We start from the raw sequence: 13585 nt of genomic DNA on the forward strand, positions 1-13585 counted from the left end.
CTCAAAGATCAAATGATGTGGCTCAAGTTCAAGGCTGAATGATTCAAAGTACTTACAATATAAAACAGAGCTATTTTGAATACTTAATAATATTTCACGAGAGAATTTAGAAACATTTGCATTATATCTCGAAAAAGGTTTAGAAGTACTTGTCTTACAGGGCTTTATAACTATTACTGATCAACTCTGAGCCAACTATAGAGCTCAGGCTTTATTGTCTATCCACTAGATCACTCTGGATTCGACCTCAACATGTAAGTCCTTTGATTGGAACCTTATTGAGCTTTTCGACTGACCATCGAACCCTCTTTAGTCCAATGTCAATTCTCGGGTCTTCCGACTAAAACGTACAGAGTCAAAATACCCTAATTTCGACTTCTGATTATGCTTGACATATCCTCACTAGCAATCTACCCGTGCGTTAACAAAATCCGACTCGTAATTATTCATATTATAATAACACAGACAACAATTAGGGTTCACGTTCTCGAAATTAGTTCAGTGTTCGTTTTCAGAAAATACGTATACCCGTCATTTTACGAAATTAGGGTTACTGAGTTTAGGACAGAACATTTACCACAACATACAATCAAGTTCTTATAAGGTATAAGTATATATATATATATATTCACTCGACGTCCCGATAATTACTGAATACGCTCCCGCATTTCCATAGTTAATTTCCCGGAAATCGGGCAGCGTCCCCTTTGTTTATCGGACTACCCGTCGAAACATCAATCGACGTCAAATCCCAAACACAACAATCGTAACAATTATCCAATCACATTCCAATTCCACAAATTCCAACTACTGATTTAAACCAACTAATTATTATTATTCGCGTTTTACCATTTATTTCTTTTAAAATTATTAGGTCTCAGAATAAACATCACAGTCCACCGTCGACTCGCCGATGCTCATCGTCGACGGCGGCGAAATTCGTCGGTACTCGATTAATTCGGGTTTCCTTACGAAGTTCACCAATTGAATTTCTGAATGATAAGAAAATCCAATTAAATATAGAAATTTATTTGAATATCTCAGATAATTAATAATTCGAAATACACAAAGCAACAGTTCGAATTTCTTATACATCACAGAATTGATTCATAAAACACGCAGCAATAACATACCCTCGACTGAAATACACACATGTATGCATGTGTATATACATATATCAATAGCCAAAACTGAATCAAGCAACAGGTTTCAGAAGAAGGCAGCCAGAATAAAAGTGGGATGGCGACCTGAAAGTGGCCGGAAACCGAACACCAGCGGCGATGAATCACCGGAAACACGGGCGGCGGCCCAACAAAACGCAGTATAGTAGAGTGCAGTCAAACATAGGGAAAGAGAGATGAGAGCGCAAGGGGAAAATTGAAGAAAAGATACAGTCGGGGGATAATTGATAGAGAGAAAAAGAAAAAAAAACTAAATGTCGAGAGATTGAGAGGGTAGAGAGAACAGGGGTTGATGGCTGTGTCTATCTCTATTTATTTTATTTTATTTTATTTCATTTCTAAACCCATCAGTAACAACGCGTACACATGTTGAATGAACTTCTGAGAAGATGACACGTATCTAATTCAGGACATGCACCCCTTTTCTGCCTGGTTTTACAAATTTAACGAATATCGCGCAAGTAAAAATAATCCCGAAAAATCCAAATAAATTTTTAAAATGTCAAGAATAATTCAAAGTTATTAAAATAAATTTTTCATAATTTTTAAAGTATTTTTTTGAAACGCAACTCGTACCCGCATTTCACAATTAACGAACCGAGCTGCACTTAAAATAAATTCATAAAATCACAAAAATAGTCTTAAAATGTTACAAATATCCCGAAGTTTATAAAAACATAAATTTCAAAATTTTAAAACAATTTTTGAAATGCAATTTATACCCGCTTTTCGCAATTAAACGAATCGACGCGCGGGTAAAATTAATCCCAAAAATTTCCAAAATAATTTTAAAATTCTGAAAATATTCCAAACTTAAATAAATATGAGTTTCATATTTTTTGAAGAATTCTAGAATTAAATACAGATTTTACAATTAAATGTAATCAGAAAATCATACAGGGTTAAATAATTGATAAAATATTGATTTCTAAATTTTGTAAAATCCCAAAAATAATTATTAAAATTATAAAATCATAAAACTAATTTTAGAGACAATCCAAATATTTACGGATTTAAAACTGTAATAAAATCACCTTTATAAATAAAATAAAACAATATAACTCAATTTTTAACTACACATTCCAATCCTTTACACCAATAAATCACAGACCAATAGTATATATCAACACACTGCTGCCAAAACCAAGACACAAATTTTTATTTAATTAATACTTCCATAATTACATATTTAAATAATTCAAAAATACACGAGTCGTTATACATCCTCTGTGCCAGACACTTGTACTGCGTAATGCTCATGCCAGCTCCCATATCAGCTCCTTCCTCCTTCTCATGCGCCTACTGCGATGGCCCTGTCTCATCTCCTAGTTGAGATCTCCATGCAGTCCTGCTCGCCTGAGTGGCCCCAGCAACTGGTCTCCCACCAGGTAGGTGGTCAAAAGTATAACCAAGCCCCTTTAGGTCGGGCTTGCCTCCATCTCATTCTTGCATCATAGCCAAAGTAGTGATGTCAATAGGAGCACTCAGAATCTGTAACTGCTCGTGTGCGGGCCAATGAACACCAACTGCCACGCACAGTTTCGTCACCACGGACGCATATGGAATAGACCCCGTAGTACTCCCCTTCAAGAAGTTCAGAATCCCCCGATAAATCACCATCCCTAAATCTATATAATCGCCCTAAAGAATGCCCCATAACAACCGTACACGCTCCAAAGTAATCTCATGCACATGCGAAGATGGCATGATGTTAGCACATATAAAAGCGTTCCATGCACGGGAAACCTATTCATTCTGGAAGCCAGGAACGTTGAATACTTGGTCGTGCCCCTCTTGATCTTTCAGTGAGTATCGGGCTGGCACAGAGTAGCAACAATAAGATCCTGATCAAAGTCCTCTGGAGTCTTATCGTTCCAGGTGTCCTGCCCCACCTTCCTCACGGGCTGCTCAAACACAGTCCTGATAGCCTCTGCACTATACTCTACCATCCTCCCTCAAACCACCGTGAAGTCATTCTTCTCGGCCTTGGCATTCACATAGAACTAGCGAACAACACTCATGGGTACAACAGCGGGTGCCTCACAAATGGGAACCCAGCCCATCTCAAGAATCATCTCCAACAACTGACCATCCTTCCCTGATGGCAGAAAAACTCGTTCCTTGATGATTAGCTTTGAAAGAAGCCTAGTATACTCCGCTTCAGCCTCGGGAGTAGAGAACCTTGGCCTTACACCACCCATACTTTATGAATCGGTAGTGCTGCTATCGACTTGTCTTCTTTGTCTCTTGGATGCCATTGGAAGTGAGTAGAGAGAATTAGAGTTGTGTTTGAAAGAGAATTTGTGTTTGAGAATTTGTGAATTGGTGAAAAAGTTGTGTATGAGGTGTATGTATATATAGGTGGTGAAAAGAGAATTATATATGGAACAGTGTGGCACGGCCGCGCACTGTAACAGTGTGGGCGTGCCATGTTTCTGTGAAATCAGAGAGCTGCGCGGGCACGCCAAGGTTCTGAAGTGAGCCCGGAATTTTTTTCTTTTTCTGATTTTTTTTTTGTGATTTTCTCCTTTCTTCTTGCTTCCTCTACTTACTAATGTACAACAAACTTCGGTTGCCTCCCAAGAATGCTTCTTTTATGTCGCTAGCTTGACGTAGAATCTCGAGATCAAACGGACAATAGAACGGCACTAACCACCTCGCGGTTTACCGTGTCACCATAGTAATACTTCAACCTCTGACCATTTACCTTGAATTTTTGGCCCGGATTATTCTCAAAAATTTCCACCGCTCCATGTAGAAACACAATTTTGACAATAAACGGCCCTGACCATCTTGACTTCAACTTTCCGGGGAAAAGACGAAGACGAGAGTTGAACAAAAGAACTTGTTGCCCCGACATAAATGATTTGAGCACTAAACCCCGATCGTGCCACCTCTTAACTTTGTCCTTATATATTTTGTTGTTCTCATAAGCTTGAAGTCGAAACTCGTCGAGTTCATTCAATTGAAGCATCCTCTTATTTCCAGCCGCATCCAAGTCCAGATTCAACTTCTTCAAAGCCCAATATGCCTTATGCTCGAGCTCCATAGGCAAATGACACCCCTTACCATAAACCAACTGAAACGGCGACATTCCCAATGGAGTCTTATATGTTGTTTTATAAGCCCAAACAGCTTCATCAAGCTTCAAAGACCAATCTTTCCTTGATGGACACACAACCTTCTCTAAAATACGCTTGATCTCTCTATTAGACACCTCAGCTTGACCATTTGTCTGAGGATGATAAGCCGTAGCAATGCGATGATTCACATTATACCTTTTCATCATAGCAGTGAACTTGCTATTGTAACAATGCGACCCCTCATCATTGATTATGACTCTTGGAGTTCCAAACCTTGTGAATATATGCTTGTGAAGAAAATTAAGCACCACTTTCATATCATTGGTTGGAAATGCCTTAACTTCAACCCATTTCGACACGTAATCAACTGCCAATAAGATATACTGATTGTTACAAGATGAGACAAATGGCCCCATGAAGTCAATTCCCCAAACATCGAAGACCTCAACTTCGAGAAGCACATTAAGAGGCATCTCATCCCTCTTAGACATATTACCCACACGTTGACATCGATAACATTTCAAAACGAACTGGTGAGCATCTTTAAATAATGTCGGCCAAAAGAAACCTGCTTAAAGAACACGAGCTGCTGTCTTTTCTCCACCATAATGTCCACCATAAGTCTTTGAGTGGAAATCTCACAAGATCCCCCCCCCCCCCGTTTTGCTGTAAGGAATACATCTCCTGATGATTTGGTCAGCTCCTTGACGAAAAAGATATGGCTCATCCCACATATACCACTTCACTTCATGTAGAAACTTTTTCCTTTGAGCTTAAGATTAGTCGGGAGGCTTGATATTACTCACAAGGTAGTTTACAATGTCTGCAAACCACGGTGCTTCTTCTTGCACTTCAAACAGCTGCTCGTCAGGAAAAGATTCATTTATCAATGTCTTATCCAATGAAGTAGCATTAGGATTCTCTAAACGCGAGATATGATCAACGACTTGATTTTCAGTCCCCTTTCTGTCCTTGATCTCTAGTTCAAATTCTTGAAGTAAAAGAACCCATCTAATCAATCTAGGCTTTGAGTCCTTCTTTGAGACTAGATATCGAATTACAGCGTGATCAGTAAAAACTGTCACATTAGTCCTAAGTAGATAAGATCGAATTTTCTCAAAACCATAGACAATAGCCAAAAATTATTTCTCTGTAGTAGTATAATTCAGTTGAGCCCCATTTAGGGTCTTACTGGCGTAGTAGACCACATGAAATATGTTGTTCTTTCTCTGCCCAAGAACTGCTCCAACTGCATAGTCACTTGCATCGCACATCATCTCAAAAGGTTCATTCCAATCAGGTGCAGTTATGACCGGTGCCGTGATTAAACTCTTCTTCAATGTCTCAAAAGCTGCAAGGCACTCGTCATCAAACTTGAAAGGAACATCTTTCTCTAGCAAACTGCACAATGGTTTCAAAATCTTCGAGAAGTCTTTGATGAAACGCTTGTAGAAACCCGTATGACCAAGAAAACTGTGAATTCCCTTAACAGAAATGGGTGGAGGAAGATTCTCAATGACCCCCACCTTGGCTTTGTCCACCTCTAGACCTTTACTAGAAACCTTGTGCCCGAGAATAATGCCCTGACGCACCATAAAGTGACATTTCTCCCAATTGAGAACCAGATTGGTCTCAACGCACCTCTTGAGAATGTGTCCAAGATTTTACAAGCATTCATCAAAAGAATCGCCAAAGACTAAGAAATCATCCATGAATACCTCCATATTCTGGCCAGTCATATCAGGAAAGATGGCCATCATACATCTCTGAAATGTGGTTGATGCACCACACAGACCAAAAGAAACTCGTCTGAAGGCGAAAGTACCAAATGGACAAGTGAAGGTAGTTTTCTCCTGATCTTATGGAGTGATACAAATCTAATTGTAACCTGAATAACCATCCAGAAGACAATAGTACTCATGACCGGCCAACCTGTCAAGCATCTGATCAATGAAGGGCAAAGGGGAGTGATCCTTTCTAGTGGCTTTGTTCAGCTTCCTGTAGTCCATACAAACTCTCCACCCCGTGACTATTCTAGTAGAAATAAGCTCATTCTTCTCATTTACTACCAAAGTAATACCACATTTCTTTGGCCTACATTGAATCGGGCTTACCCATGAACTATAAGAAATAGGGTAGATGATCCCTGTATCTAGCCACTTAAGAATTTCCTTCTTCACTACCTCCTTCATGATTGGATTGAGTCTTCTTTGCTTCTCGACCGTAGGCCTGCTACCTTCCCTAGTAGAATTTTATGCATGCAGTAAGAAGGGCTGATCCCCTTGATATCTGCTATAGTCCATCCAATTGCCGATTTGAACTCTCTCAGAATCCTCAAAAGCTTTTCCTCATCACCACCTAAAAGGTCAGGTGCAATAATAATAGGCAGAGTAGACGCATCATCTAAAAATGCATACCTCAAATGCCCAGGTAAAGGCTTAAGCTCAAGAGTGGGAGCTTCCTCAATAGATGGCTTGAGGCGTTTAGGAGCTTTGTTTAATTCCTCCATTCCAAGAGATTTAAAAGACATATCTATCTTCCTCTTCCAAGGAGAAGCATTCAAATACTGCAATTGTTCTTCACCTTCGTCATCTTTACTATCCGAATTCCCCAACAAGGCTTTTTTAAGGCATTGGACCTTAGCAATTGATCAAGTTCCGATGTGACCACCGAATCGACCAACTCCACTTTTAAGCACTCCTCATTATCAGTAGGAAATTTTATAGCATTGAACACATTAAAAGTAACATCTGATCCAGAACTCACATTGTGAGCTCACCCTTCTGCACATCTATCAAGGTTCAGCCAATTGCCAAGAAAGGTCTCCCCAATATTATGGGAATCTTCTTATCCTCCTCGAAATCAAGAATGACGAAATCAGCAGGGAAGATGAGTTTATCAACCTTGACCAAGACATCCTCCACAATACCTCGCGGATATGTAATAGAATGGTCGGCCAACTGCAAGGTCATATAAGTCGGTTTTGGATCAGGCAAGTCCAATTGCTTGAAGATTGACAAAGGCATCAGATTGATGCTAGCTCCCAAGTCACATACGCATCTGTCAAAAGACACTTTTCTAATAGTACACGGAATAGTGAAGCTTCCTAGATCCTTAAGCTTCAGAGATAACTTTTGTTGCAGCACAACACTGCATTCCTCCGTTAGAGCGACTGTCTCTAAAGCATCTAGCTTCACCTACCGAGAGAGAATACCTTTCATAAATTTTGAATAACTAGGCATCTACTTAAGAGCCTCAGCAAAAGGTATGTTGATATGAAGTTTCTTGAATACCTCCAGAAACTTCTCAAATTGCTTGTCCAGCTTTTTCTTCTACAGCCGCTTGGGAAAAGGCGGTGGAGGATAGATATGATTCTCCCCTGTATTACCCTCATGAGGAGTGTGCTCAATAGTAGTCTTCCTGGGTTCCACTTCTACTTCCTGCTGCTCTACTTCTTTCTCAGCCTCAACTTCTTCAGTCAACACTTGAGTTTGTTCGGGATTCGCAACCTTTCCAGACCTTAAAGTGATTGTCTTTACCTGCTCCTTAGCTTCCCTCTTTCCTGGCACTTCACTGTCATTAGGGAGTGTACCAGGCTGATGATTAAGCAAGGCATTGGCAATTTTACCAATTTGATTTTCCAAGGTCTTGATAGAAACAGCTTGACTTTTTCACATAAGCTTCAACTCTTCTAATTCATATTTTTCATTAGCTTGTTGCAGCTGGAGTTATTGTCTTGGTGCATACTGCGGTTGCTGAAAACCAGGAGGGTTGTACTGCTTAGCTGGATACTGCTGATAAGGCTGTTGAACCGTATTCTGAGTGTTGCTCCAGCTCAAATTAGGATGATTGCGGTTATTGGGATGATAGGTGGCTGGCACTGGTTGCTGCGATCGCTGGAAGTGGCTCACAAACTGAGTTGATTTACTAGAAATTACGTACTGATCAGTCTCGTGGGCACCCAATCCATTGTAGAAACAGTTGATAGTCATCCAATCAGGCATGCCATGGTGTGGGCACTTCCTTAGCATCTCCTTATATCAATCCCAAGCCTCACCCATAAATTCTCCAGTTTGCTCAGCAAACTGAGTAAGAGCATTCCTGATTGCAGCAGTCTTCACCATAGGGAAGAATTTAGTGAGAAATTTTTGCGCAAGATCCTCCCAAGTGGTGATAGACCCTACTGGTAGAGAATGTAATCAGCACTTAGCCTTGTCCCTTAGAGAGAATGGGAAGAGGCGTAGCTTGATAGCATCTTCAGTCACATCATTGAACTTGAATGTGTCACAGATCTCGATGAAATCCCTGATGTGCATGTTGGGGTCTTCAGTAGGAGAACCCCCAAACTAAACTGAGTTCCGTATCATCTGAATCGTGTTTGACTTAATCTTAAAAGTGTTAGCCCTGATGGCTGGTCTGATGATGCTTGACTGAATGTCATTAATCTTAGGCTGAGAATAGTCCATCAAAGCCTTCGAATTTTCCGCTTGATCACCCATCTCTACAAAAGCTGCTTCTTCAACTTTCTCTTCTACCTTCTTTTCTTCCTCAAAAACTTCCTTACGAACTACCACAAGTTCTTCCTCGGCTTTATCCAGTGTTCTCTTACGAGTACGCGAACGCGTATGCATACACCCTCGCTAGAGTACCTGAAATAAAACAAGGAACAAATAAATAACAATGTCTGAGTCAATGAATTTTAATGACCACTGATGGAAAGCACATAAACTATAAATTAACACTGTAGTCCCCGGCAGCGGTGCCAAAAAATTGTTAGTCACTAAACACGCGCTAATATTACATGCAAGTATACGAGTTCGCAAGTAGTATAGAATCTTTTCTAGTTCATTCCCACAGAGACTGTATTGGTTAACTAATTAATTCACGCACTTAAGCAACAATGTATGGTTATTATTCAATGCTAAGACGATAACAAATTGAGGTTGTTTATAACAAAGAATTACGCTAACTATTATAACTACAAAATTAAGATTGACTGAATTAATATATATGACAAACATTGGATTCTAACTTCATTAAATAGTACACATAGCCACATATACTCACATATCATATTTTAATATCAAATAGTATCACACACACTTCATTCAATAGCCTTATTGTTCTCAACCTTAGCATGCAATGGTGATGACACTAATCAGATAACACAAAACTGATAAACGTCAACTTTCGTTGCACGAGTACCATACTGCCAGACATCCATAAAAGAGATAGAAGCTGAATAGACACCAATTATATTGAGACCCTATATGTCTATAGAATTTGACAACATAACGGTTTAAGCACAAGTTATCTATCTTGATTACACGGGGCAAGTAAGATGGTTAAAATTACCTACGAATCAAGCATAACAATACATGAACCTATGCTAGCATGGCAAGTTCTAAATCCTTAAATTCACTGTCATTTCATTAAGAATTAACACACTATCTTATAAGTCCACGACGCTCATAAGACGAATACGCACAACCAATACTAGGATATCAATCAATCACCACATACTAAGGTATCAAAATAATTTAACTAAAGAAATCCATAAATAAATCCGCTAGAACCCCACGATAACGATTAGCCCATGATCGGACTCATCATCAACGTGGGTTCCGATGAAAGCATGGTATAACAAATGTAGTCTTTATAACGAATAAATAAAACCAAGTACAAACAAGAGTAAAGGTTCACAAGTAAGAAGACTAGCATCCAAATACAGCTTAAAACAAAGATTCACAAGTAAAAACAAGATTTTCTTCGCCTTCATTGAATTATGCTAAAACGGTCTTCTTACGGCTCTCCTTGCGCTCTGGTATGTCTCTATTAGATATATTTGTGATGTCATGTGTAATATGATTTGTGTTTAGTTTTCAGATCTTAACTAACAGGACAAATCAGTACTTAACTGGAAATCAGTACTTGACTGGAAATCAGTACTTATACTGAAGTCAGGACTTAAGATATCAGTTGTTAAGTTATCAGAACTTAAGTTATCAGGAGATATTTATCAGGAGATAATATCAGGACTTAAGGAGACTTTCATATAAGGAAGGCGGCTGATTGAAAGGAAAGAAGATCAAGACAAACGCTAGAAGAAATATGCATGAAGAAGGAATTCTATGAAGAATAGAATACTTGGAAGAAAAGATAATTGATTGATATATATTAGGAAGCAGAATTATATTCAATATCAATTAGAATATTATCTTGTAACTGTGTAGTATATAAACACAGGTATAGGGTTTACACTATACGTGTTATCATTATCGAAATTATTATTCATTGTAACCCTAGCAGCTCTCGTGATAATTTGTTCATCACTGAGAGAGGACAGTTCCATATTCTAACAGAGTTTATTGTGTTGAATAAAATCTGTGTTATGTTACTTGTGTTCTTTAATTCGATTTGATTGTAGTAAACACTGTATTCAACCCCCTTCTACAGTGTGTGTGACCTAACATATGGTATCAGAGCAGATCTGTTAACACACAAACAGTTTAAGATCCAAAAACAATCATGTCTGAAGAAGAACAAACTCCAACCAAGCCCACCAAAACTGAAGAACCTCCAAAGACTCAAATCCATAATCGATATGAGACTATTAGAGTTCCCATATTGAAACCATCTGAATATCCCATATGGAAGGTGAGGATGTCTATGTTTCTGAAAGCTACAGATCCAGAATACCTTGACAGAATCAATGAAGGACCACACAAGCCAACCAAGCTCTCTGTTATAGTTGCAGATCAGCCAGCACAGACAGCACCAAAGGAGAAAAGTGAATATACAGCTGAAGATATCTCATCTATTGGTAAGGATGCAAAGGTACGACATTTGTTGCATAGTGCCATTGATAATGTCATGTCAAACAGGGTAATGAACTGCAAGAATGCAAAGGAGATATGGGATGCCTTGGAAACAAGATATCGGGGAACTGATTCAATTAAGAAGAACAGGAGGACTATACTCACTCAAGAGTATGAGCACTTTGACTCAAAACCTGATGAGTCATTAATTGAATTATATGACAGATTTGTCAAACTCTTGAATGATCTGTCACTGGTGGACAAGGAATATGAACTTGAAGTTTCAAATCTTAAATTCCTGTTAGCTCTTCCTGAAAGTTGGGATTTGAAGGCCACCACTATAAGAGACAACTATGTTCTTGATGAAATTTATAGGATGCTCAAGACTCATGAACTTGATATGAAACAAAGAAGTAAGAGGAATGGAAGGAAGTCAAGGACAGTTGCTCTTAAGGCTGAGGGGAATGTCCCCAAAGTAGCTACCTTAAGAAAAGGCAAGGGAAAAGCTCTTATCACAAAGTCTGATACTGAGTCATCAAGTTCTGATAGTGATGATGACTCAGAAACTGAAAGCTTACCTGAGATGGATCCTGATGAAGAGATGATGAAGATGTGTGCTCTTATGGTGAAAGGAATCACAAGGATTGCATACAGGAAATTCAGAAAGGGAAAGAAATTTTCCAGGAAAGGTGCAAGTTCAGATAAGAAGAGTTTCAGAAAATCTGAAGGCAAAGGAGGAAAGTCTGACAGAGGAGATTACTCAAATGTCAAATGCTACAACTGTGGTGAGAAAGGCCACATATCTCCTGATTGCAAGAAAGTGAAGAGTCACAAAGGCAAGGCTCTTGTCACAAAGAAGGAAAGCTGGACAGACACTTCAGATTCTGAAAGTGAGGTGAACTATGCCTCAATGGCAAATGCTGATAGCAGCTCTGATGCTGCTGAGTTAAAGGTACCTCAAACTACTTATGCCTTTATTACTGATGATATTACTGAGTTGAGAAGATATCTTAAAACCATGTTAATTAGTTATAGAGATCAAACTTTAACATGTGAAAGATTAACTTCTGAAAATCTTGCTTATAAAAAGAGGAATGATTATTTAGAAAAAGAGTTAGTCATGTTCCATCAAACTCAGAAAGATAGAGATGATGCCTTTTATGTTAGGGATGAAGTACTTAAAATGAATGAATCTCTAAAAACTGAGTTAGAAAAGGAAAGAGAGATTATCAGGACTTGGACTAACTCTGGCAGAACAACTCAGAATTTGTTGAGTATTGGAAATTGGAAAGAGGGCTTAGAATATGGAGATGATAAGAATGATAAGGGAACTGTAGAAATTAAGCCTATAGTTGTTAAACAAAAGCCCAAGGTAAATCCTGTTAAGTTTGTAGCTGTAAAGTCTGATATTGATAAATCAGAAGTTAAAGAGAAATTAACTTATGACAAACCAAAACAGGATAAGCCAACTGAAGTTAACATAGGCTTAATGACTAAGAAGCAGCTTAAACATAAGCTGAAAGATGTTAAGAATGTAAACAAGGTAAAGCCACCTAGGAAAAATAGGAATGGAAAGGAAGGTGTGAATAAAAGCAATAATTATAAGCTTGTTCCTAATGCTCCTAGAAAGAAATGTTATAACTGTGGAAATTCTAACCATCTGGCTTCTTTTTACAGGAAGAATAAGAATATAAACTCCTTACCTTCAAAGTCAGGAATTAAGAGTCAGTCTGTTAGATATAGGCCATAAAATCCTTATTTTCATTGTGGTAGTTTATGGCATTCCATTTATACTTGTAAGGAATATCATAGTTTGTACTATGATTATGATCAAATAAAACCTTCTTTAAAGAAAGTTAGCATTGTTCCTTCTAGTGTAAGTTCTGATGCAAAGTCTGATAATGTAAATTATGATAAGAAAACTATTAACATAAACTCTGATGCTAAATCCGCTGCAAATGTTAACAAAATTAATAAGGCCAAAGGATCCAAGCAAGTATGGGTCCTTAAAATTAATCATTAGTGGTCTTTGTGATTGCAGGGCAACAGGAAAAATATCCTAGTTCTGGACAGTGGATGTTCAGGACATATGACTGGAAATAAAGCCCTGCTATCCGACTTTGTGGAGAAAGCTGGCCCAGGTGTTTCTTATGGAGATGGCAACATTGGAAAAACTCTGGGATATGGCAATATCAATCTTGGGAATGTCATCATTAAAAAAGTAGCTCTAGTCTCATGACTTAAACACAATTTGCTGAGTGTTAGTCAAATCTGTAATAGAGGTTATCATGTGGATTTCTATGAAGAACACTGTGAAGTTGTAAGCAAATCTACAGGTAAAGTTGTTCTGAAAGGATACAGGCATGGTAACATTTATGAAGCCAAGCTTTCAACAAGTACTGATGGTTCTGGAATCTGTCTGTTGAGTAGAGCATCAATTAAAGAAAGCTGGGATTGGCACAAGAAACTCTCTCATTTAAACAATATAAATGAACTAGTCAAG

General features: G+C 38.5%; 1 non-coding gene across 1 annotated transcript; it reads left to right on the top strand.

Annotated features, from left to right (window-relative positions):
* Positions 1–8266: 8266 nt before the first annotated feature.
* On the top strand, positions 8267–8373 carry LOC141676332 (small nucleolar RNA R71). The gene has a single exon (XR_012556929.1). It is a non-coding gene; the product is annotated as a small nucleolar RNA R71 (small nucleolar RNA).
* Positions 8374–13585: the final 5212 nt, after the last annotated feature.

Source organism: Apium graveolens, chromosome 7, assembly GCF_009905375.1.
Source record: "Apium graveolens cultivar Ventura chromosome 7, ASM990537v1, whole genome shotgun sequence".
Lineage (NCBI taxonomy): Eukaryota > Viridiplantae > Streptophyta > Magnoliopsida > Apiales > Apiaceae > Apium > Apium graveolens.